At 36.1% G+C, this 21,987-nt stretch overlaps 1 protein-coding gene across 1 annotated transcript in view; it reads left to right on the top strand.

Annotated features, from left to right (window-relative positions):
- Positions 1 to 21,987, top strand: part of LOC134535742 (retinal rod rhodopsin-sensitive cGMP 3',5'-cyclic phosphodiesterase subunit delta) — a 71,048-nt gene that overhangs the window by 1,091 nt on the left and 47,970 nt on the right. The gene's annotated exons all lie outside the window — the stretch shown is intronic.

Below are 21,987 nucleotides of genomic sequence, written 5' to 3'. Positions count from 1 at the left end.
ATCATCTTCTAACAAACACATTACTTCTTTAAGATATTAGGTTTAGATAAATGGAATTTCTGAGCCATTTTAGTAGAAAACCAGGCACATGTGAAGGTAAAAAACACCATAAGTACATGTTTGCGCGCAATGAGCCTGGTTGGCCAGGCTAAAACATTAACATATTTCTGAAAAGTAATGACAAGTTTTACATGATACATTCATGGAATAAGTAAAATAAACACATGATAAAAACAACAAACAGATCTTACAAGATCAAAATGATAACTGCCGTTCACAAAGTGTGCAAATCAACTGAATAGGTTGTCTCCAAACATCTGATAAAGATAGGAGACAGCTAGGAGGGGAAGTTTTAAACGAGTGGAGGTGGGAAAGAAAATATTTGCCTGTAAGGCCGGTATCGCTGTATCGTTGTTACACGTAGTCATAAAATATGGGAGGAAAAAAAATTTTCATATTTTTATTTTTTTTTTCCCCAGAAGAGGCTTTCTCTAGAAAATGGTAAATCTAAATGAGAGCCACTGAAAAAAAAAATGCCCTTTTTTTTTTTTCTGAAATTTTTTACAATCATTCTCTGAGAGGGTGTTGTGATAATTTAAAGTAGTTTACCATTTTAACTAGTGTTAAGGTTAGGTTACATATTACAAATACTGTTGTATATTGTGAAAATGTTCCGTTTGGTTATGTTAGCAACATTTAAAATTCTTAGAATAGTGTGAACTGTTGGTTAGTTGAGATTAGCAATTTTTTCAATATTTTAGAATAGTTTGAGTGGTTTGTTAGGTTAGCTAAATTAAAAAGACTTTAAAATCATTAAAATGATTAGTTAGGAATCACCAATATAAAATGTAGCTAACTTAACCTAACTATCTGGAGTACGGCATTGTATTTTTGAAGCAGCTAACCACTGTTCACACAAGTTTGAAAGTATTCTTAATGTCGTTAACCTAACACTTTTATAAAGTATTTTTAATATAGATAACCTAACCAACCAAATTAATGATTTCTGCTATTATTTTATTGTACCCAACCTACCCACTTAATAAAATGGTCAGTTTTTCATAAACTGCTTGAAGTATCACAACGCCCTCTTAGATAGTAACTGGAAAAAATCTCAGGTAGTAAAAAAAGCATTTTGTAATTTTTATGGAAGAGTGGCTTTCCTTCAGAATTACCCAGAAAATTACCAGTAAGGATACTGTGGTTGCATTTTGAGGTAATGTTTTAGTATTGATCCATTTGGTATGATCCATTGCAACTGTGTCTAAACTCACACAGTTGCATCTTTCTGACCGGCCAGACCATGTTGTAAGACCATTCTGTGTGATTAATATTCTGTAGCAGCACGCAGCACTCACTTGTCTGATGCTTTAGCTCACATGATAATACATGGAGTATTGCTATAGATGTTTAATATGACTACTTGAGAGCTTTGTACAAGGCGAAGATTAATCAAATTGTGTATAAATGGAATTTTCATAGCTTTATTGAAAACTTTACCAAGAGATTAATATATCCATGTTACTAGTTGCAGTAGCTGGCATTGCCAGGGCTGAACACGCGTGCTTCTAGCTCTTCAGATGTTTCAGCATGTTTCAGCGCTCTACTGGCTGACAGTTGCCTCGCGTGTCTAGTTGGTCTTCCAGTGTTGGATTTTGTGCATGGCATTTCTAATAATTTTTATTATTTAATATTTATTGATAGATGAGATGTTCAGAGGTATGTATTTTAGTTGTGTCTGACACAAATGTCATTTGCCTATAAACAAAAGAATAATGGTTAATCATATTGACTTGGATGGTAATGGTATTCCATTTTAAACTTGCTCACCAATCACTAATCACAGTAACAATCACTCCTACTAAAAATGGTGCACTTGTGCAGCATATTTGATGTGTGTTTTCAAAAAGTTGTTCTGCAATGCTAGCTAGTGGTGAATTGAAGAAAAATGGATAGTGCGAAACATCGACTATTATTTAATCAATGATTAATTTATGGATTATCTGGATCAATAAGTAACAAAATCAGCTTCATCTAAAACTCATGCAAAGTTAGAGAAAGAAAACACAAATATATCCGAAATGAAAATATCAAAATCCTAGAAAACTTCAAGGCAAGATGTAATAGATGCACCAAACGATAGCGTGTTTCAAATGCAAGACTACACCAGCTATTGAGAAAGTTAAAAACGAAACTGTTATTGGCTTTGTTGAGTTTATCAATCTCATATTTATATTAAGTGTTATTACAGTTTTATTAATTACTAATATTTACATTACTAATAAATAATTGTATTTAAAAATGTCCAATCACTGGCACATAAATATGTTCATCCTCAAGTCACTTCATGTCTGTCAAGTTCCGCAGTCCGCACTCCTCACCGGAGCTAGGCTCATCAGTGGTTTGCCCCTTACCTGTCCACACACAGTCTCGCGCCACTCGGTCGCACTCTCTCGATCCTGCCACTCTCCAGGGGGTCTCTCACCCTCTTCGTCGATGTCGCACTCCCTTCACTCTCGCAACTCGCCCGTAACTCTCGCGGGACTCCCGCAAAGGCCGGTGTCGCTGCTGAAGTACCTGGGGCGCCCTTCTGGAACCGACGCGAGCGGTTGTGAAGAGTGGTGTCATCCCGGGCCGACCCGACACCCGAAACATCGAGAAAGGCGGTGTTTGTTCTCGCCACTCCGCCCAAGGCCACTCAGCGCCGAGGAAAGGGCGATGTGCGGGTAGCAGAGGGGGGAGGGGTGTAGCGGCCAGGCACGCGGGGCACGCCTTGTGTCAGCGGACAGCACGTGACATGGGGCGTGACAGGGCCGCCAGCCAGCTCCGAGCCTGGGCTCTTGTGTTCGTACAATATCAGTGGCCAATTCTGTTATTTTTATGCCTGCACTTTTTATTTACATTTTTGGATACTTTATTTTCCATTTTAAAGAATATTATCAGAAAACAAAACAAAATATGGTAGGGCCTACCTAAGACAAAATGATAAAAATCTTGCATTATAACGTTTGTTAGGCAATAATAATTATGTTTGTGTTATTTTTCAGTTTTTTAGTTCTCTCTGTGCTTCTCTTTGGCAAATATTGTTGGTGTCAATAGATGCAGATTGTGCTGTTTGACTTGTCTGACATAAAAAGTTTGAGTTTGACAGCTGTGGTCAGACAGGTCCACTCCGCATCGACTGCGCCATCAGTAGGTCACATGAACCAATCAAATGCCATTTCTGCATCTGCAGCATCAGCTCGACAGATCAGACAGACTGTGTGTATGTGGTAGGCCAGTGATTTTACTTGGTTGTCCTGTGAAGGGGTGTTTTCAATTCTGACTGGTTTTCTAAAAATCTATATAGTCTGGGTCAAAATCTAAGAAAAATGTAAAGTCAAAATCATTATAAACTTAAAAAAAATGCTGAAATTATGTAAATCACTAGTGAAATATAATGAAAGTAATTTTGATAATTTTCTGTCTATATTTACTTGACTTCCAAGTCCTTCACAAATAATGTGTTAACCAGATTTGTGTTGGAATAAAAAGCTAAATTTTGCAAAAAATTCATTCATACCTATAAACAACATTCTACTTAAGTTATGACCTCCTAGACATGCAAACACCAATCCTTTTGAAATCAGTCTTTTCGAAAAATGTATACAATTAAAGTATCCTTTTTTGTAAAATACATGCAACCGATGGCAATGAATGAATAAATATGAAAAAAAAAAATTATTATTAACTCATAATATTGTAACACAGTGGTTAAAAATTAACTAAAATTAAAAAAATTAAATGAAAGAAAGCAATCGAAGATCAATCAAAAACTATAATGAGTTTTCTTTAACTTCATTGGGGGGAAAACTGTAACTTAGAGAACATACTCGCTTAGGCTAACAAGAGGTTTATTCTTACAAAACCACTTAACTTTATAAAATAGTTTTTATTCTAGGTTCAAAACGAATAGGTCCGTCATTCCGTACAGGATGTCTAGAAAGAGATTAATAAATGGTGATACTTAAAAATAAATTAACATTAAATTGAAAATCAACTTACATTTATTATCAAATTTCTTAGGTTCAAAACCAGTATCTAGCAACAGGTAGTCTTTACAGGTAATGATTAACATTACAATTAAAATTCACAACTATCTCTCAATTATGACTCACATAATAACTACTGAACGACCATACGAGAGAGAGAACTTCACCAAACTATTCCCTAATCCTTCCTAATGCGTTAACTTAAGGGTGTCTAAAACCAGAATATATTATTACAGTTATTAAAAGATAGTTCAATACTCACATGTTTAAATACGCTGAACAATTCTTAATCCATCACTTTAAAACCAGAACAAACTTTGCATTTTCAAATTATGACTCTACTGACTCACTACCAAGTCCGGCAGCATCACGACCAGTGGGCATAAACAGACTACATCACAAACTAAGATACTCGTTACCGCTGGCGAGAGCCACAATCTCTCTCTAACTGCGCTTGAATCTCCGTGCACCGCCGCGCCTGCCAGCACAATCCATGGTATCGAAACCAAATGTACAAACAACTAACCAGGACTGAGCAGGCCGCCCCTGCCTGTTGCGACAGCGCGGCCCAGTGGCTGCAAGCAAGCCAGCAGCGCCGTGCTAGCTCCGTGCCCCAGTTGCTTGCTCACGCCACACAGCAGCCAGCCCAGAGTCCCAGCAGTAAAATCCCCTAATTTAATTTTGAAAACCCTGGAAAATTTTGAACCGCAACAATATTTTACATTTTGAAAAAATATAATAAAATAGAATTTTTGAGTAGGATTACTCATCTAATTACAAAGGGGCTTTAATAATTTCTCATAAATTTCTCTTAAACAATTACTTGTTTTAATGCAAGTAAATTAAAATTTTCTTTGATTTCAAAGCCCTTGGTGAATAAAGAGTTTTTAGATTTCCGTGGGAATATAAAAACCCATTAACTAGAATATAGCTGACCTGATCAAACTGTTTGTGTTACTGCAGGGCGAAAGCCATTAAAAATGAGAGAAAACAATTTTGTAGACTTACAGGCGGTTTTCATCTACCAACTTTCCTATAATATCAGGCCATTAGAATCAATGTATACATGATCATTTCATGCCATTAGGGTCAATGCACAGAATTTTTGACTTAATGAATTAAAACAGTAAGCATCATGCACCAAAGGATCATGCCATCAAGATCAGATGCACAGTATTTTTTGACGTTCTAAATTAAAATGGCATGCAACATTTACCACAAGATCAATCCGTACAGGATCTTGCCATCAGGTATTACTTACAACGACAAAACTTCAACAAACTATGAGCACTCATCTATGTTGGATGCATCTACATTTTCTTGGTTATGAGCAGAAAATGGATTAGTTCACGATAGTCTAGAACATTTTACGAACATAAAGTCAGCAAGGTACCCAACGTAATGAGTAATTCGCCAACCAAACCGAAGAAATTTTGGCCTCACATCATGCCACACTCCCAGAAACGCTAGCTATGCTTACGAAAGAAAATAGAACTGTACAAAACTGACAAATCCTCTACGAACTACCATATATTTCTACTTCAAGCAACCTACAAACCAAATTATCAGAGAACAAAAAATTCAATGTGGAGATCTTACTTCTATCCTGAACCATTCCATTCTTATTTGAAGTTTGCCACTACATTGGTCAAAATACTTCTTAAAATGCAAGTACGTAATGTAACATAACCTTTATTTAAAGTGACAATCACATACACATCCATAAAAATGTATAAAACCATTTCCATAATATATAAATTACTAACTTGGTACAACTAAGTACTACTAAAACAAAACAAAACTCACAGAGTTCACATGTCACTAATGAAATACTTTCGTGAATAAACCTCACAATCTTGCACGTCTATGACCACATGACCTCGAAGTGATTAGTGCAACTGAAATGTGACATATTATAAATTTTTTTTTTTATGCAGAAGCAGCAAATTTACCAAAAATAATACTTATTTTAAAATTATTATTTTTTACTTTCTGTGATGTTTTACAATTTTTTTATCAAGGGAATTGTGATAAACTTTAAGTATTCCAAGCGATTAAGTTAGGATAGGTATATAAAAATGGTATAAAATCGTGAGAATGGTTGTTAGTTAGGTAAGATTAAAAATACTGTGAAATCATGTGAATGGTTAGTTCGGTTAGGTACAATAAAAACACTAAAATAGTAAGGTTAAGTTGGTTACATTTTTAATTGGTGATTCTTTACAATTTTTTCAAACAATTTTACAATATTTTTAATCAAAAACAACCATCAACACAATCTTAAGGCGATTGGTGCACGGTAAAAACGGTCACAGGCCCGAAAACAATGAATTTTGTATCATACGACCACTAAAGAGTCTAGATGCCTATGTGGGTGACCGTTACTATGTAGGGAGGTCAGGAGCTTAGTTCCAGCTCGTCAGTGGCGAGATGGCCTTCATACGGGAAGGGTGTCGCTGGTGGTCGCTCTGCGGCCTGCCATCTAGCGGGAACTAACAAAACCTCGAAGGTTGTATCTCGCTCTCCCTCTAACACACAGTCGATACGGTTCTATCGTGCCCGGAGGAGGGGAATGTTTAGCAGGTTTCTCTTTCACTCATCCTTCGCCACGGGGAGGCGGAATGGATTATTTTTTTGTCCGCAACTGCGCACAACGTCATGTGGCTGAGAGCTAACCTCTGCCACTCCTGCACATCTTCTCACTCAACTCGCTCATTCTCTCACACTATTTCAATAAATCTTTTCAAATCTTCATCTTCAATACTTTAAACCATTGCGCTTCCTACGGATTAATTATATGTCATGCACGTGCCCGAATTCAGCTGCAAAAAAATAAAACGCGTATTCAATTTTTTTCTTCAAAAACCTTCTGAAACACTGTGTGTTAAAAAACATTCTAAAAGCACATTTTTCTAGATAAATGGAAATTCTAAATCACCTACGCCACAAGGAAAAAATTTTGCTTTAATATTATGTAAAGAAAACACCTCTTAGTTTAATAGTTATGTAAAGAAAACACCTCTTAGTTTAATAGTTATGTAAAGGTGGTGTGATATGTTTTAGATGTTGCGCCATTTAATATCCATGTAGAAGAGTTACCCGAAAAGCTAACAAGACTATTGCCATGGAAATGGAAATATGGTTAAGGAAATATTTTTCAAATGTTTGTAAACAGTAAACAACATATAAAAAATCTTATAACTCTAAAATTAAAATACAAACGACCCTATAGCAAATTTAATTTCAATATGAAAAAGTCTACAATAATGTTTACGAGAAACGAAATTGCAATAGCAATACAAAAATATCGCAATTTTGTTACAGTGTTAACAAATATATTATTTTTAATAAAGGCATTAAAAATGACATACTCAATATTTGGAATACAATAAATACCTTAAGCCCTACATAATTGCTGCGATGTTCACAATAAATGCTTTTCTTAAATATAGTAGTTAAAAAACATCGTAAATAAATTATGAACATACATATTATGGTGAAGGAAAGTGGACACTATCACACTGAAAAATCTTAGAGGGTAGTTTTCCTCATCTTATTTCTTTCTTTGCGTTTTTGGTCTTGTTCGTTAAAATATTTCATGTTCAAATACTTGATAGGCATATACGTTCTTGTCTTGACAAAACAGTATATAACTTCTTCTGGATATTTATTTTCAGTTGTTCCGCAAATAATTTTAGTCAGTGATTCAAAAATCCGCTCTTTTTTGCACAAATTGTTGCCATGAACATTATCAAACACATTTCAGCGATCTTTATTAATTTAAAAAATTCATTAGTGGGACATTTTAAGTTACCCTTTGATTGTACATGTATCCAACTATCGTCCTCCGAATTGAAATCCGTAGTGCCAAGGTCAGGATATTTATTTCTGAAACGGTGAGCTATATAGCCAGAAACATATTTCAACCCTTCAAGAGAAATTTCGTCAATTGAAAGGGGCCTGGCCTCTAAATCTAAGTCTATTTCTTCCATGTCAGCAAGATCTATTTCATTTAAAGGTGATTTCTCTTGAAATGTCTTTGTAAAATGCATTTTCTTGCACAAAAGTAGTTCTGTACTTTCATTCTGATAAGCACTGCCCTGTTCCATTTCATTTGACAAAAAATCACTTACCAAACACATTTTGTCTGTCTTCTCATCCGTGTTTTTCCTTTCAGCAAAAATTGCTGCAGAATGTTTTCACAATATGTAGTTTATAATTCTGTATTTAAAGGCAATGGGGGACAGATGCGTATTTTGATGTCCCATACCTCTAATATACGAAGGAAAAAAACACTCTAATACATCTTGGTTCAGTTTAACTGTTAACAAATATTTAGGTGTACAGGTCCTATACATATTTTAGAGTGTTTTACTGACTGAGTTATACTGGACTTTAATTAAATTGATCGCTGATATTTATACTTTTAAACAAAATTTTTGATTTATCATTTTATGTGAACTCTAATGCATTATAAAGTGTAATGCAACACTAAACACAGGTAGTGATGTCTAGTGCACTGCCCTATGCACATTAGTTAACAAAAAATAAAATAAAATATTAATTACTGATAAATAATACATAGATGTCGTGATAAAAGTAACACATGCTTATCTGATATTTATCTCAATTAGAAAACTAAAGAGGAAGATAAAATAATTAACTGATTTTAAGACTGATTTATTACTTACACACGAATAAACAAATACCACGTATCCCTCAATACAGTACTTAATTCCATTTGACCAAAATATCACTCCGATTTTTTTTAACTATCGTTGCCAGGTACATGGGCGCGACTTCGCAAATGTAAATGTTTCACGTAAAGTTCAAAAATGGATTTACGGTTCTAAAAATTCACTAACTCATAAATTTAATCAATTGTCCGATAAAACATAAGACCTATGGACTCAAGACCACTAAGATAGTTGTACATTGTATGTTCAAATGATCGTGCCATTAATAATACTGAGAGGCTAATTAATTTAGTAAATATAATATTTAATAGCGGCTGGTTTTAGTTTATCCCAGCAACATCAACAAAGTCATAATATCAATCGGCAATGTTAAAAAGTTGCAGGGCGTTAGTACAGCGTTAGTGATAGAGTAATAACAAAATGGCCATACCTGGACTAATGATATCTTCTGACGTTAATAACTTTAAAATCGCATATTCCCGTTAGCAACTTAACATACCATCAGCAGTCTGATGATAACCTATTTATACATACTATATATACAATATATATATGGTAGGCCCGCGTCAGGAACGTCCTGACGCGGAGCTGCATGCACCAAAATGGCCAAAACCAAGCTTCTTTTTAGTAGCGTAACTTTTACAACAATAGGCTCGAGGCACTTTTTGAAAGTTCCGCTGAAACCTCAGGCAATTTCTGGCCGTGAAAAACATAATTCCAAAAGCCGCAATTACTTAATAATTACATAGAGAAAAGCTCAAACGTCTGTAACAATGTCAGAAATATAGTTCAAAACCTAAAATAAATTAAACATATAAATTTAAGTAACGTAGCACAGAATAATAAAACTGCAAACAAACATTTGAAGTATTAAGGTTTCAATGTTCTGTGCGATGTAATATTACAAAAGGACATTTGTAATTAGTGTGCCCGACATTCTGGCATCGCTAGCTAACATTTCAAAAAAAAAATTATTTCATTATAACTGGAATAGCCTAGTGTTGATTTGATGTTCTAAATAAATTTTAATACATATAAAATCTTTTTTTTGTTGTTAAATTTAGATCTGTCATTCTAGTGTGCATATAGCATACCCTAACTAACCGGAATACACAACTGAAGTTATATGCTGTCATAAAATTAATCTGGAGAGTAAAAATTTATTCATGTGTGTAAACAACCACCACAAAGAATAATCACTGTGTCAGTATTCAACTTCAAGTCAAAACATAACCGCTAAAAATAATTTCGCTGTACGAATATTTCTCTACAGAGACAATTTCCTTGCTTGAGCGAAGATACTCCACTATGAAGCGCGACCTTGACAGACCCTTCGTTTCTTCGGCCTCCTCTCTCGTCCTTCCTCTACACCCCATTCTTCCCCCTCCCCACCCGCAGGCTGCGGCCCGCCGGCCGGAGCTCCGCCGGACTACCTGGTTGCGACAAGCGACGCCCTCAGCGCCATGTCGCGGGGACATTCTTCCCGGCGGCGAGAGTTTTACACGCAGCACTAGAACTGCCACTCCAGAGGGCGTGTTTTGAGTTGGATCGTATCAAAAACAAAAGGATATGAAAATATATACATAACTCAATAGTGTTCTGCCAATTATGTTTTCCTTTTCATTTAAAATTATTCTTTAAATCGCTCCTGAAGTAGTCCAACAATTATCAATGGAAATTGTCAATATTAAACTGTAATTGTCTTTGAAAGATGTGTGCAATGGGAGTGCATGACTTGTTGTAAGTTTTTGGACATACGCCATTGCTAAAAACGTTTTCTGTTGAAGAAAAACTAAAAAATAAAATAAAGAAATAAAAAAAGACAAAAAAAAACACAATTCAAGCAAATAATTGCTGTTGTCAACAAAGATATAAAACACCACAAAATATTCCGTGACAGGAATATGGTCAACAAAACAAAGAAAAACAAAGAAAAATGTACTAAGAGAACGAAAAAACCCACAAATGATGACGACACAGAAATATTGAACAAAAAAAAATTCAGCACAACGGTCGAAACGAAACAAAACACGACAAAACGAAAAGACGAAACAACACAATAGTTTTCCAAAACAGAATAGAATGATGAAAAAACCCCCATAAATTATGACAGCACAAAAATATAGAACCCAAAAGAATTCAGCACAACAGTTGAAACGAGACAAAAAACACGACAAAACGAAAAAGACGAAACAAACACAATAGTTTTACCAAAAGAGAAACAAGCAACATTTCGGGAACTGCTATCTGCTGCCGTCCTCAGGCAGAGACGCACATGGTACAGAAACACAGGTGCGACTGAGTAAGGGCTGCCGCCGCCGTTTCCTCATATGCTCGGCCGGGAGCGTGTGACAGCGATACCAGGAACTCTTACGTTCCCATAACTGGAAAAATGAGGGTATTTATCAGAGAAGGGGCTACATCTTGCTCAGCCAATGGCAGACGAGCTGTCTCCCCATTGGCTGTGCACCATGGAGTTAAAGCGGATTGGTTATGGTAGGTTGAGTATTGGCTATTGTTTTGTGCTGCAGGGATGTTTCTCTTTTTATCAAAGATATCCACATATTTTTTAATTCAATGCTCTGCTGGCTGAAAATATTTTTATTGCTAATAATGAAGGCTGATTCTTTGATTTTCCTTTTTATTTTATCGGATTCCTGTATGAGTGGTGTGGAGTCTTCCCAGAGAATTTTGTGGCTATTTTCCCATGTATGTTCAGCGAGTCTGGATTTTAGGGTTTCACCCTTCTTGCAGTTGTTTTTGTGTTCTTTGATTCGGGTGGATAGAGCTCTGCCAGTTTCACCTATGTACATGTGGCCACATTCACAGGGGATCTGATACACACAGTTGTGAGTTTGTAATTTTTCTGTGGCTGGTTCCACCTTGGTAACAATACTTTTAATAGTAGATTTAGAACGGAATGCTGTTTGAAGTCCATATTTGTTTCCCAGGTGTCTTGTTTTTTCTGAAAGCCCTTGAACATACGGAATGACTAGGGTTCCTGCAGGTTTCTCAGTTTCTGTGGATTTGAGTGTTTTGTTAGATTTCATGTGCTGTTTGATGGTGTTGACAGGGTAACCATTGGCTATGAGTTATTTTTTTATATGATTGTGTTCACCGCAATAGATTTCTCATCAGAACAAATAATCTCAGCTCGGTTGGTTAGTGTGTGAATTATGCCAGTTTTTGTTGTTTTGGGATGGTTGGATGCGAAATTAAGGTATTGGTCTGTGTGCGTAGGTTTCCTGTATACTTTAGTTTCCAGGCTGTTGTTTTTTCTGCTGACCAGTACATCCAGGAAAGGAATGCTACCTTTGGTTTCTATTTCATATGTGAATTTTATTGATGGCCTCAGAGAGTTGAGGTGGTTCACAAATTCCTCCAAAGTTTCAGGTCCATGTTGCAAGACAGTGAAGGTGTCGTCCACATAGCGGAGCCAGATTTTAGGAGGGCTATTACTTTTGCTAAGTGCTTCTTGCTCAAAGTTTTCCATAAATATATTGGCCATAAATGGTGAAAGAGAAGAGCCCATTGCCATGCCATCTGTCTGTTTGTAGAAAATATCCTTGAACTGGAAATATGTCGTGGTGACACAGAGGGTAATTATTATTATTATTTATTATTATTTGAATTTTTGTTACATGCGCACCAACAGTCCAGGGACTTTAGTGGTGGGCACGACATATACAAAATATACACAAATAAATAAAGAAACAAAAAACAAAGGACAAGACATCCATACACACAGACAACACAAGGACAAATACAAATATAATACTTAAAATAATAATTAGTACAAAGTAGTAAGCAGCAAGACATAAAATTTAATAGAGTACAATAATGTAAACGTGAAAGAGAAAAAATACCGACTCTAATTAGTATGAGGATATAAATTACATTAAATACTTTAAAACATAGCTCTGTACACAATTAATTTGACTTGGTGTTGTGTTTATTATAGTTTTTAACGAGTCTATAAATAAGATCATTCTTGTTATAAATTGTACATAAACTAGAAAAGAGGCGAGAATTGAATTGGGGGATTCTCAATCCGGTGTTCTGAAGAATATAGCTACATTTAATTTTATTTATGTACAAAAAGATAGTTTAAATAGGCTCTACGGTCTGCTATAGGAATAAGATTGGGATGCGGAAAACCTCTATGAATTATTAGTTGAGACAATTTGTTTTGTAAATTTTCTAGTTTCTCAATATCAGTCGACCCAATGTCATTCCAGATAGTTGAACAGTATTCTAATTTAGATCGAATTAATGCCAAGTAAAGAGAAATAATTGAATCGGAATTGGTAGCATAATGAGTGATATATTTTATAATAGCAAATGTTCTTTTTGAAATGGAGTTTAAGTAGTCTATTTGTTTATGAAAAAATAATTTTGAATCTAGAAAGACACCAAGGTCTTTTATAATGAAAGTTTTTGAGATTGGGTTACTATTCAGAATGTAATTATAAACTATAGGGTTATATTTCCTAGTAAAGGATATTACCTTAGTTTTATTATCGTTAAGATTGACCAAGTTTAGAAGACACCAATTATTGATTTCATTAATATCCCTTTGTAGAAGAGCGCAATCATTGACTGTAGATATTATTTTAGAGATTTTCAGATCGTCAGCAAAGAGTACACCAGTTGAGTAATTAAGGACCATGGTAATGTCATTTATAAATATATTGAAGAGGAGAGGTGAGAGAGTGGCACCTTGTGGTACTCCAGAACTAGCATGGTGTAAAGAGGATTTATGGTTATTGACAGATACAAAAAAGTATCTATTATTGAGATAGCTAGAAAACCAGTTCAAGTAGTTAGTAAAAAAACCAAAGTCTGATAGTTTTTTTAAAAGTAGCGAATGGTTTACTGTATCGAATGCTTTGGCTAGATCAAAATAACAGGCATCTGCCTGACCTCTGTTAGTTACTACATTATGGATTGGGTTAAGAAAAGTAATTAGGTTAGTAGTGGTGGACATTCCAGATCTGAAACCGTGCTGACTGGCTGATAATTTATTTTGAAGTTGAAAATTTAAAACTTTGTGTATAATTTTTTCAAATATTTTTGCGAAGCCATTAAGTAAAGATATTGGTCTGTAGTTTTACACAGTCAATTTAGAACCATGTTTGTGTATCGGAATGACCTTTGCTATTTTCCATTTGTCAGGGAAAACTTGAGAATGCAAACTGGTGTTAAAGATATGATAAAGAAGAGGAACTAATAAGTATGAACAGCCTTTTAAGATAAAATTAGGGATGCCATCTGGGCCGGTGGATTTGGATGACTTGAGAGCCTTGATGCCCCATAGAATAAGCGATTCGGAAATGTAGCACATAGGAATAGAATCCGAGGACATGTTTGAAGACGTCACATTATTGGTTGAAGTCTTGTAGACACTGGAAAAATATTGTGCAAAAACATTAGATAAAACATTTGGATCATCACAAATATCATCATTGATTTTTAAAGAATATTGTTCATAGTAACCATCTTTCATTAATTTAACATACTTTCAGAATTTCTTTGGATTGTTCTTGATGTTGTTATTAGTAGAGCGGATCCAATTAATTTTATCACGTTTTATATAAGATTTTGCCGTTTTGCGAAAATGTGAAAACTGTAAATAATAATAAGGATTGTTGGATCGTTTATAAAGTTTGTGAAAATGTTTTTTTTGATTTTAATGCTTGAATTAAGTCATTAGAAAACCATAACGGATATTTGGGTAATTTTTTAGAAATTAGTGGTATAAATGTGTTCATATTGTCAGTTATACAATTTGTTAAAACATCCACCTGATGATTAACATTGGTTGATTCATAGAAATGTGACCAGTCGTAATTTTTTATGGAATTATAAAGACCTAAAAAATTACCGTCCTTGTAATTTCTGTAGGGAGGATTAACACTTCTTGAGCTAGAATAAATTTCAATGTTAATGTTTAGAGCTGGATGATACAAATCTTCTTTGGTAAGTATTTCAGAGGCTTGTGTTACTGTACACTGAGGTAGATTTGTTAAGCATAAATCGAGAAGATTTTTGCAAGGTTGGGTGTGGTTATATTGGGTCAGACCCAATGTAGACACAAAGTTGAGAAGGTAATTGGCTTTGGATTTGACATGTGAATGAGTAATGTTTGAAGAGTGCCGAGTGAGCCAATCAATACCTGGAACATTAAAATCACCAAGAATTAAAATATCTTCTTGAGTGGTAGATAGTTTTTCTTCCAAGTGTTCAAGGTACTCGAGATATTTGTTCGGCGAGATGTCCGGGGCTAGGTAGATAGTTCCGATGATAAAAGTTGTTGCAGGAGATGTTTTTACCTTGATCCAGGTAGCTTCAATACCGAGAAAGTCGTACATGTACACAGGTAGCACTGATAAAAATTTGGTTTTGTTAAAGGCTGAAAGTACACCACACCCTCTATTTTTCAGTGTAAGTTGAGGATTTCTATCATTTCTAAAAACTATATACTGGTCTGTGAAATAGTGAGAATTTATGTTGTTATCGTTGAGCCAGGTTTCTGTTAAACAAATTATGTCGTAATGAGAGTTTAAAAGGTTTTCCAGAAATTCGTTAGACTTAGTTCTTAATCCTCTCACATTTTGATATACAATATCATAATTTCTAAGGAACTGTTTCACTGTGGGAAGTAGGATGCTCCTCCAGCATCAAATTAGATGTGGAAGTTGACGCCATTGGATTAGGAGGCATGCTGGTCACTGCTGTATTGTCTTGATTGGTAAGATTAGTGTAGACTTGATCGGGATGTAGTTTACCCTAAAACGGGCTAATTAAACAGCCACTTGGCCAAAACACAATATTATTGATTCTACTGAAGTCATTTTCAAGTACTGATGTATGAAATGAAGCATAAGTATTATACTTCGTTCGGAGTTAAGTAACTTTGACCTGAGATAAATTGAGTTCATTTGTGATGTAATCCATAATTTCTTGTTCTTTAACTGAGGCTTCAAAACGGGTAACAAACAGGGATTTAGTCTTTTTGTAGGTAGGTTTGGAGACAGTTTTAAGAGTGGATGTATTACGGATTCCTACTTGTGGTGGAGATTTCTTACGTTCTTCATCATGGGTACCAACTGGGTTTTCATTATGTCTCGACTTATGCGGTTTTTGTACCAACGTGAAACCTTCGGAGTCGACTCGCTGGTTGTTATTGTTAGAGTTCCTGACCGTGCGCGTTTCTTGCTGACCAGAAAGTAGGTCACTGCACGTGGAGCTGGTTCTGGGTATACTCACTGCACCATTAACATCGATCACCTTATTATTGGGCACTCTTTTGGTCACTTGGCTGTAAGAAAAGTCTGAATTTTGCTTTATGTGTAAGCTTTTTTTGATCTCATTTAACTCTTGTTTGATTAAAGAGTATTCTTCTCTTGAGTCCATCAACAAGGATTTAAGCACCGCATTTTCACTCTTAAGCTCATCAAACTTAACACAGAGAGATTTTACCATATTAAATAGATCATCCATGTTGGTGTCTTGAAGTTTCAGAGTAAATGAAGGTGAATTTGAATTTTTATTCAGGCTGTCGACCGTATTATTTGACGATTTTTTCGTAGGCGACCTGAACATGGCTAAATTAGTATTATTAATACAGTTCACAAATACACCATCTTGTAAGGGTATGGAAAACCCCTTAAAGTCTTGCTGATCTAGTAGAGACAAATCAATATTGGTAGTTATCACACTTTGAACATCAATAATTACAAGAACCGACTGCGCGCACAAGACACGTCTGTCCGGCTTGAACTCCCGGCCGACACTGAACTCCCGGCCGACACTGAACTCCCGCCTAACCTTGATTTCCATGATGGATGGGATTGGTATTATAGTTCTGTCCTTTAGGGTTGGATCAGCTTCCAATTTGGCCTTGACAATGCTGAGTGTTTCGGCTACTGGCACATTAGTGAAGAGGCTTTGGACATCAAAACTCACCAGGGTATCATTGTTTTCTATTTTCAGTGTTTTGATTATAGAAATAAAATGATTAGAATCTTTGACAAAGGTATCTGTCTGTCCTGCTAGTGGCTCAACAATTTTCAGGAGATATTTTGATAGTTTCTGGCATGTGGAATTACAACAACTGATGATCGGGCGCAGAGGCATGTCGGGTTTATGAATTTTTGGAAGACCGTAAATGTGGGGTGCTTTACTGCTGTGTGGTGTCAGTTCTGATCTAGTTTTTTTCTGGGATGTGATTCTGATGTTTTTTTAGAGTTTGGTACACTTTTCTTTCAATGCTGGCTGTGGGGTCTTTTACCAGTTTTGTATATTGATCTGTGGTGATCAAATCAGTAATTTTTTGCTCATAGTCTGGTTTGTCAAGTATGACTGTAGCACGACCCTTATCGGCTGGGAGGATTACAATGGTATGGTCGGATTTCAGAGATTTGATGGCCTTGAGTTCATCAGGCGGCAGATTCAGTTAGGCGGACCAGCTGAGGTGATTGCTGTACGCACATTCCAACGAAATTCATCTTGCTTGGCAGCAAGAAGTTTGTATATTGCGCTCTCAACAGATGAAACTATGTCAAGTGCAGGAATGTGTCGTGGAGCAATGCTGAAATTGAGGCATTTTTGTAAAACATTTTCCTCGCTATTGGACAGCTTTCTGAAGATGAATTAACGACAGTGTTGATGTTCTGTGTTGTGGGATGTGTTTTTTTATTCACCATACTCGTCAGTTTAGCTAATTTATCTTTTTGCTTCTCTTTGCACTGTAGAGACCTCTTTTGGACAAGATTTGTGATGGACTGATAAATACAATTGAAATCTTTAGTATTGAGAGTAGACTGAATTTCAAGCTGTAGTGCCGAAATTTAATTGTATAAGTGTAATTTTTGGCAGTGATATGCGGCAATTCTTTCACTCAGAAGCTTTTGGTTGGCTTTCCGGGTTATTTGTTGAGCCTGCTTGCTGTTGACCGGGGATTTGATTGTGAGTCCTCTAGGAATGACTCCCTTACTGCGACATTTACAGAGAAAAGTCAAGTTCTTCGAACATTGTGATGAATCAATTAATTTCTTTTCCAACTTCCTCAGAGAAATATGCATACCGGGTCCATACCGGGCATTGATGTTGTCTTTGAAAGATTTGTGCAATGGGAGTGCATGACTTGATGTAAGTTTTTGGACATAAGCCATTGCTAAAAACTTTTTCTGTTGAAGAAAAACTAAAAACTAAAAATAAAGAAATAAAAAATGACCAAAAAAAATTTTGATTTGGAAAACTATTGTGTTTGTTTTGTCTTTTCGTTTTGTCGTGTTTTGTTTCGTTTTGACCATTGTGCTTTTTTTTTTTTTTGGGTTCAATATTTCTGTGTCGTCATTATTTGTGGTTTTTTTTCGTTCTCTTAGTACATTTTTCTTTGTTTTTTTTTTTTTTGTTTTGTTGACCATATTCCTGTCACGGAATATTTTGTGGTGTTTTATATCCTTGTTGACAACAGCAATTATTTGCTTAATTTGTGTGTTTTTTTTTTTGTCCTTTTTTTATTTCTTTATTTTTAGTTTTTAGTTTTTCTCCAACAGAAAAAGTTTTTAGCAATGGCGTATGTCCAAAAACTTACATCAAGTCATGCACTCCCATTGCACAAATCTTTCAAAGACAACATCAATGCCCGGTATGGACCCGGTATGCATATTTCTCTGAGGAAGTTGGAAAAGAAATTAATTGATTCATCACAATGTTCGAAGAATTTGACTTTTCTCTGTAAATGTCGCAGTAAGGGAGTCATTCCTAGAGGACTCACAATCAAATCCCCGGTCAACAGCAAGCAGGCTCAACAAATAACCCGGAAAGCCAACCAAAAGCTTCTGAGTGAAAGAATTGCCGCATATCACTGCCAAAAATCACACTTGAACAATGAAATTTCGGCACTACAGCTTGAAATTCAGTCTACTCTCAATACTAAAGATTTCAATTGCATTTATCAGTCCATCACGAATCTTGTCCAAAAGAGGTCTCTACAGTGCAAAGAGAAGCAAAAAGATAAATTAGCTAAACTGACGAGTATGGTGAATACAAAAACACATCCCACAACACAGAACATCAACACTGTCGTTAATTCATCTTCAAGAAAGCTGTCCAATAGCGAGGAAAATGTTTTACAAAAATGCCTCAATTTCAGCATTGCTCCATGGCACATTCCTGCACTTGACATAGTTTCATCTGTTGAGAGCGCAATATACAAACTTCCTGCCGCCAAGCAAGATGAATTTCGTTGGAATGTGCGTACAGCAATCACCTCAGCTGGTCCGCCTAAACTGAATCTGCCGCCTGATGAACTCAAGGCCATCAAATCTCTGAAATCCGACCATACCATTGTAATCCTCCCAGCCGATAAGGGTCGTGCTACAGTCATACTTGACAAACCAGACTATGAGCAAAAAATTACTGATTTGATCACCACAGATCAATATACAAAACTGGTAAAAGACCCCACAGCCAGCATTGAAAGAAAAGTGTACCAAACTCTAAAAAAAACATCAGAATCACATCCCAGAAAAAAACTAGATCAGAACTGACACCACACAGCAGTAAAGCACCCCACATTTACGGTCTTCCAAAAATTCATAAACCCGACATGCCTCTGCGCCCGATCATCAGTTGTTGTAATTCCACATGCCAGAAACTATCAAAATATCTCCTGAAAATTGTTGAGCCACTAGCAGGACAGACAGATACCTTTGTCAAAGATTCTAATCATTTTATTTCTATAGTCAAAACACTGAAAATAGAAAACAATGATACCCTGGTGAGTTTTGATGTCCAAAGACTCTTCACTAATGTGCCAGTAGCTGAAACACTCAGCATTGTCAAGGCCAAATTGGAAGCTGATCCAACCCTAAAACAGAACTATAATACCAATCTTATCCATCATGGAAATGATTACCCTCTGTGTCACCACGACATATTTCCAGTTCAAGGATATTTTCTACAAACAGACCGATGGCATGGCAATGGGCTCTTCTCTTTCACCATTTATGGCCAATATATTTATGGAAAACTTTGAGCAAGAAGCACTTAGCAAAAGTAATAGCCCTCCTAAAATCTGGCTCCGCTATGTGGACGACACCTTCACTGTCTTGCAACATGGACCTGAAACTTTGGAGGAATTTGTGAACCACCTCAACTCTCTGAGGCCATCAATAAAATTCACATATGAAATAGAAACCAAAGGTAGCATTCCTTTCCTGGATGTACTGGTCAGCAGAAAAAACAACAGCCTGGAAACTAAAGTATACAGGAAACCTACGCACACAGACCAATACCTTAATTTCGCATCCAACCATCCCAAAACAACAAAAACTGGCATAATTCACACACTAACCAACCGAGCTGAGATTATTTGTTCTGATGAGAAATCTATTGCGGTGAACACAATCATATAAAAAAATAACTCATAGCCAATGGTTACCCTGTCAACACCATCAAACAGCACATGAAATCTAACAAAACACTCAAATCCACAGAAACTGAGAAACCTGCAGGAACCCTAGTCATTCCGTATGTTCAAGGGCTTTCAGAAAAAACAAGACACCTGGGAAACAAATATGGACTTCAAACAGCATTCCGTTCTAAATCTACTATTAAAAGTAGTGTTACCAAGGTGGAACCAGCCACAGAAAAATTACAAACTCACAACTGTGTGTATCAGATCCCCTGTGAATGTGGCCACATGTACATAGGTGAAACTGGCAGAGCTCTATCCACCCGAATCAAAGAACACAAAAACAACTGCAAGAAGGGTGAAACCCTAAAATCCAGACTCGCTGAACATACATGGGAAAATAGCCACAAAATTCTCTGGGAAGACTCCACACCACTCATACAGAAATCCGATAAAATAAAAAGGAAAATCAAAGAATCAGCCTTCATTATTAGCAATAAAAATATTTTCAGCCAGCAGAGCATTGAATTAAAAAATATGTGGATATCTTTGATAAAAAGAGAAACATCCCTGCAGCACAAAACAATAGCCAATACTCAACCTACCATAACCAATCCGCTTTAACTCCATGGTGCACAGCCAATGGGGAGACAGCTCGTCTGCCATTGGCTGAGCAAGATCCAGCCCTGATATTCCTGTCACGGAATATTTTGTGGTGTTTTATATCCTTGTTGACAACAGCAATTATTTGCTTTATTTGTGTTTTTTTTTGTCTTTTTTTATTTCTTTATTTTTATTTTTTAGTTTTTCTTCAACAGAAAAAGTTTTTAGCAATGGCGTATGTCCAAAAACTTACATCAAGTCATTAAACTGTAATTTTGACGATGAAAATTTTTTTTCTTACTTTTATAGGTGCAGTAACCTATTCGTACACTTGTTTCTTGAACTATACTTAAGTTTAACATAATTATGTGTTTTCTAAATAATTCTGACTTGGAATAAAAATAAATGCATTTAAAATGACATAACTCAGTAAGAAAAGATATTAAAAAAGATCCTAGGTATATTATGTCTTAAAAAGAAGCATCAAAAATAGATATGTACCGTTAAATTAGTTTCGTCGTAATATTTTCCATGCACCAATCGCCTTAATGAATTTAACGTAACTAACCCTACCTAACCAAAATGTCCTTTTTAATGATTTCACATTTTTTTACAATATAAACATAACTTAACCAATTGTTTAAACAGTAATCAACTTGTAGCCGCCGTGTGTTCAGTAGCCGCCGTGTGTTCAAAGCGGACGGTCGTGTGTGTGCTGAGGGCTGATCGCGCATTGCCGGTGATTTCGAGATGTTAACTATGGGCGCCACCACGTGGAAGGGCACGTGGACCCGGCGGAGTCTCTCTCTCAGGGCGTTACGTAGCCCAAGTGGGGACGAGTTACCAGCCCTTTCTATCCTACCTTTCCAGACCTGGCCCGCTCTAGGCGTCGGGCACGCCACACTCCTAGACTCACTCACCACGTGATTAAATAAGTACTCACTTTATATTTATTCTCCAGATTTAATTTCACTAACACGTCTCTCTACACGCCCGTTACACGTTACACATTACACGGTTAAAAAAGCCTGAGGCACGAATCGGTTTAGGTGAAGGCATGGTCCACACACGTGGCCATGCTGCAAAGTTTACTTATTACACGGTGATGAAAGAAACTCGACTGAGACAATTAATTAATTAAACAGTCCGCTGACCGAGAGCTGCCCCGAGGATGACGAGCGAAAGAGATTCAGAAATACTTAACGAGACAGAATTACTTGGTCAGTGCAGA

This window comes from Bacillus rossius, chromosome 10, assembly GCF_032445375.1.
Source record: "Bacillus rossius redtenbacheri isolate Brsri chromosome 10, Brsri_v3, whole genome shotgun sequence".
Taxonomy (NCBI): domain Eukaryota; kingdom Metazoa; phylum Arthropoda; class Insecta; order Phasmatodea; family Bacillidae; genus Bacillus; species Bacillus rossius.
The sequence above is the reverse complement of the archived record's forward strand: the minus strand, read 5'-3'. Positions and strand labels throughout refer to the sequence as shown.